Source organism: Coenobita brevimanus, chromosome 80, assembly GCF_032717465.1.
Source record: "Coenobita brevimanus isolate Jiangsu-jjx chromosome 80, ASM3271746v2, whole genome shotgun sequence".
NCBI lineage: Eukaryota > Metazoa > Arthropoda > Malacostraca > Decapoda > Coenobitidae > Coenobita > Coenobita brevimanus.
The window spans coordinates 58,129,657-58,135,656 of NC_137033.1; positions in this window are offsets into that span (position 1 = coordinate 58,129,657).

Genomic DNA, 6,000 nt, shown 5'->3' on the forward strand with positions numbered 1-6,000 from the left:
AGACTGTAACAATATTTATATTCATATATTTTAAACGTAATTTGACACAGACCAGTTCGGTGTTCTGTCCACTTAAGGTTACCTCTGTTGGGTTTAAGTGATTTTTTACATATATCCCAACACCACCTCCTAGGCGTCCATTTTCTCTGCATTTATAGTGAAATTTATACGAGTCTAACAGGTATTCAGTTAATAAATCTTTATTACCTATATCAAGATGCGTTTCTGTTACGGCAATTATATGAAAATCTTCGACACTTAGAAGGATTTTGAGTTCGTTAAACTTGTTTCTAAGACTGCGAGCATTGAATGATAATACTTTAATTTGCTCTGCGGTTGGCTTTGACTGTAGGGCTAATCCGGATACACCATCTCCCCGGGAATTATGGTTTAGTTTCCCTGGGTCAGTGGAGGGGTGGATAGGGAGGGAGAGGAGGGGGAGGGTGACTGCGCGACTGTGAGATTAGGGGGGGGGTGAGGTGAGGGTGAGGGGGGGGCTGGGGTGATGGGCGAGGTGGGTGAGGTGGGAGCGTCCGTGAGGTCCCCAGGGGGAGCAGGTGTTTCCGCCACACCTGCATTCTCATGGAGTTTAAAAACTGCCACATTTATCAGTTTGCCCATCTCTGCAATTCCTTTCGCATTTAAGTGTACACCATCTTGTCTAAAGAGGCTTGGCTTTTCCACAAATCTGTTCCAGACATCATTGAAATATATGTTTTCTCTGGTACACATTTCCTTAAGGGCTCCATTAATTTCTACTACTCTGTTCCTGCAGTAAGAATTGGAACGTAGCCTTGGCAATATACCATTCACCACGCACTTATCTGAATTATTTTTCATTACTTTTAGAAGGGCTTCATATTTCTGCAAGATATTTTTGGTGGAAACTCTACCTCCGTCGTGTGCATCATTTGTTCCTACATTTACTACAAGACATGTAGTGAGAGAGAGAGAGAGAGAGAGAATGGGCGCGGGGGGGGGACTAGTGAATTAGGTAGGGATGTAAGAGGACGCGAATGTACTCTAGTTTTACCTGACAAAGATCCATGCCTTCCTTTCAGCTCAGTTGATTGCCAGGTGTAGTCAGAGTGGAGGGGCGATTTGACTAGTAACCAAAGAGACTCACATTTTTATCCACTTGATATGACTCTTGTGGTGAGGCGGAAATGACCTATGTTGTTACGCTGCCAAGATTTTGCAATGAGGAAAGTAAGGGCTGGCCACAAACAAATCGCCTCCATGTCTCCCTGTCTCCCGCCATTTCACTGCCCTGCTCCCAGCTCACACCCCTCTCTCATATACCTCTCCACTCCATCCCTCCATCTCATCCTTGGTCTCCCCCTCCCTCTCTCCCCCTCCACCTCACTCACATACACTCTCCTCGTCAGTCTCTCACTCTCCATCCTCTCCACATGGCCAAACCACCTCAGTGTTTCTCCTAACGCTTCCTATCACATCCACATCCACACCACAACGCTCCTTCACTTCCTCATTTGTCAGTCTGTCTCTCCATGTAACTCCACATACACATACAGTACACTCACATACACTCTCCTCGTCAGTCTCTCACTCTCCATCCTCTCCACATGGCCAAACCAGCTCAGTGTGTTTCTCCTAACGCTTCCTATCACATCCACATCCACACCACAACACTCCTTCACTTCCTCATTTGTCAGTCTGTCTCTCCATGTAACTCCACATACACATACAGTACACTCACATACACTCTCCTCGTCAGTCTCTCACTCTCCATCCTCTCCACATGGCCAAACCACCTCAGTGTGTTTCTCTTAACGCTTCCTATCACATCCACATCCACACCACAACGCTCCTTCACTTCCTCATTTGTCTGTCTGTCTCTCCACTAATGATATTATATATAAAGAAGCGGCCCAGATTAGATGAGAACAAGCCTACTATTATTGGAAACCTGAGCTGGATTTATACCCACACCATACCAATAGCAGTCCGTTTAAAATTACTTATAAGTGCAAGAAAAAAAAAAGATTGCAAAGGAAATGGTTTATAACTAAGACAAACTGCAATGAAAATTTTTGCTACAGGCGGTGAGCATGCAAGAGTAATATTTATTTATCTGGAAATTGTCGCAGGTGTTGGCGACCATCATCCACTCACTTGATGTAGTGCTGCCTACTTCTGCCTTCACTTGTATCATTTTTTGTGTCTGTCCTCCTCTCTTCCTATTTCTCACCACCATCCACTCACTTGATGTAGTGTTGCCTACTTCTTTCTTCATCTTTATCATTCTTTTTCTGTGTCTGCCCTCCTCTCTTCCTATTTCTCACCATCATCCACTCACTTGATGTACTGCTGCCTACTTCTTCCTTCACCTTTATCATTCTTTTTCTGTGCCTGTCCTCCTCTCTTCCTATTTCTCCCATCTTTCCTGTCACTTCTTATTGCTTTTCTTTCCTTTACAGGTGGCTTTACATTGAGTGACAAGCCAAATGGTTTCCTGCAAGCCAAGAAACGATTACGATAATGTAATCACCGTACTAATTACATTGTAGGGGGAGTGTACTATGAGGGCAGTGTCAGGTGAGTACATGATGGAGCGAGTTAAGGTAGGGAAAGTACAAGATGGGGAAGTACCAGGATAGTACAAGGTGGGGGTGATGAAGCTTGAGGGGACGCCAGGTAATGAAGCTTGAGGGGTACCAGGTAATGAAGCTTGAGGGAGTGCCAGGTAAGCTTGAGGGGAGTGCCAGGTAATTAAGCTTAAGGGGACTCCAGGTAATTAAGCTTGAGGGGCACCGGGTAATTAAGCTTGAGGGGCACCAGGTAATTAAGCTTGAGGGGGCACCGGGTAATTAAGCTTGAGGGGGCACCAGGTAATTAAGCTTGAGGGAGTGCCAGGTAATTAAGCTTGAGGGAGTGCCAGGTAATTAAGCTTGAGGGGGCACCAGGTAATTAAGCTTGAGGGGGCACCAGGTAATTAAGCTTGAGGGGGCACCAGGTAATTAAGCTTGAGGGGGCACCAGGTAATTAAGCTTGAGGGGGCACCAGGTAATTAAGCTTGAGGGGACACCACGTAATTAAGCTTGAAGGGCACCAGGTAATTAAGCTTGAGGGGGCACCAGGTAATTAAGCTTGAGGGGACACCAAGTAATTAAGCTTGAGGGGACACCAAGTAATTAAGCTTGAGGTAAGGGAGGTGGGGGGGGAGGGCAGTGTGACGATGGGGGGGTGCCGTATCATGTAATTAAGCTTGAGGGGGACACAGGTAATTAAGCTTGAGGGGAGTGCCAGGTAATTAAGCTTGAGGTGAGGGAGGTGGCAGGGGGGAGGCAGTGTGACGGTGGGGGGGGAGCCATACAGCTGCAGGGGTGAGGTGGTGAGTGGGGAGAGGCTGTCAGTGTGCTACCTGCCTTCTGCCGAGCCACACCTGTCCCGCCGCGCGCTGCTCCGTCTCGTGCACACTCGCTCCCTTGTACCTGTGCACATCCGCTCTCTTGTACCCGTGCACACTCAGCCTGAACCCGTGCACACTCGCCCTCCCATCGTCAAACTCATGCACATTCCCTCACACACAGCCAGACCCGTGCACACTCTCTCCCGTCTCGTGCACACTCACTCCGCTAACTTTGCCTCGCGAAAACACGCACACACACGCCATTCCCCGCACTTTTGGCGTGCACAGAGCATCATGCGGTACATAAATCCTGGACCAGTGGATTATTACAGTACGTTATGGTGAACTTTGACGGAGATACAAAGCAGTGATTATTTTGTAACTGTGTGTGTGTGTGACAGGCCTGAGAGAGAGAGAGAGAGGGAGAGAGAGGGAGAGAGAGCCCTCCTTTCGCCTCCACATCATCGCAAATCCTCATCATGGAGAGTGTGTACATCGGCGCTGTGATTATTATACACTGTACGTATTAATCCCTCATGTACATATTAAATCCCACATGTACGTATTAAATTCCACATGTACGTATTAATCCTACACTGTACGTATTAAATCCCAAATGTACGTATTAAATCCCTCACTGTACGTACTTAATCCCACACTGTACGTATTAAATCCCACACTGTACGTATTAAATCCCACACTGTACGTATTAAATCCCACATGTACGTATTAAATCCCACATGTACGTATTAAATCCCTCACTATACGTATTAAATCCCTCACATGTACGTATTAAATCCCACATGTACGTATTAAATCCCTCATGTACGTATTAAATCCCTCACTGTACGTATTAAATCCCTCACATGTACGTATTAACTCCCACATGTACGTATTAAATCCCTCACTGTACGTATTTAATCCCACACTGTAGGTATTAAATCCCACACATGTACGAATTAATCCCACATGTACGTATTAAATCCCTCACTGTACGTATTAAATCCCACATGTACGTATGAAATCCCACATGTACGTATGAAATCCCACATGTACGTATGAAATCCCACATGTACGTATTAAATCCCACATGTACGTATTAAATCCCACATGTACGTATTAAATCCCACACTGTACGTATAAAATCCCACATGTACCTATTAAATCCCTCATATGTACGTATTAAATCCCTCACATGTACGTATTAAATCCCACATGTACCTATTTAATCCCTCACTGTACGTATTAAATCCCACATGTATGTATTTAATCCCTGTTTCCTTCATCAGGCTTCGTAGGAAAAACATATTCAATTTTCCTATTTCTCACCATCATCCACTCACTTGATGTAGTGCTGCCTACTTCTTCCTTAGCCTTTATCATTCTTTTTCTGTGCCTGTCCTCCTCTCTTCCTATTTCTCACCATCATCCACTCACTTGATGTAGTGCTGCCTACTTCTTCCTTAGCCTTTATCATTCTTTTTCTGTGCCTACCCTCCTCTCTTCCTATTTCTCACCATCATCCACTCACTTGATGTAGTGCTGCCTACTTCTTCCTTAGCCTTTATCATTCTTTTTCTGTGTCTGCCCTCCTCTCTTCCTATTTCTCACCATCATCCACTCACTTGATGTAGTGCTGCCTACTTCTTCCTTAGCCTTTATCATTCTTTTTCTGTCTCTCCTCCTCTCTTCCTATTTCTCACCATCATCCACTCACTTGATGTAGTGCTGCCTACTTCTTCCTTAGCCTTTATCATTCTTTTTCTGTGCCTGTCCTCCTCTCTTCCTATTTCTCCCATCTTTCCTGTCACTTCTTACTGCTTTTCTTTCCTTTACAGGTGGCTTTACATTGAGTGACAAGCCAAATGGTTTCCTGTAAGCCAAGAAACCATTTACAACGCTGGGTGGTAACCATATAACCAAACCATACGTGCTCCCTACGTGTCAACAAGTGGGTCGGTGAAGGGTTAGTGCCCCTCCCCGTAAAACAACTAACTCAGAGTCAAATGGCCACCCCTTACGGATTTATGGCGTCTGGCTATAGATAGATAGATAGATAGATAGAAGTTCAATTTATTTCTGCAGGAAGAACTAGAAATATGGGAAGATTCTGTGCCTGTCTTTCCCCGCCCATCCTGTTTAAAGGAATATAGCTTTATGGTAATATTTCTTTCTTTCTCTCTCTCTCTCTCTCTCTCTCTCTCTCTCTCTCTCTCTCTCTCTCACACACACACACACACACACACACACACACACACACACATTCTCTCTCTCTCTCTCTCTCTCTCTCTCTCTCTCTCTCTGTATCTGTCTGTCTGTCTGTCTCTGTCTCTGTCTCTGTCTGTCTGTCTGTCTCTCTCTCTCTCTCTCTCTCTCTCTCTCTCTCTCTCTCTCTCTCTCTTTCTTTCTTTCTTTCTTTCTCTCTCTCTCTCTCTCTCTCTCTCTCTCTCTCTCTCTCTCTCTCTCTCCCTCTTAGTTACGACAGGAAATCGATCGTAAGTTCCTTTGAAAATCCCGCTCCAGGAGGCTTCGTAACATCTCTCTCTCTAGCGATTTATTATCTGTATTATATCTTATTCTCTTGTATATCAATAGCGAAGAAGTTTTCATCAATCACATATACAGGG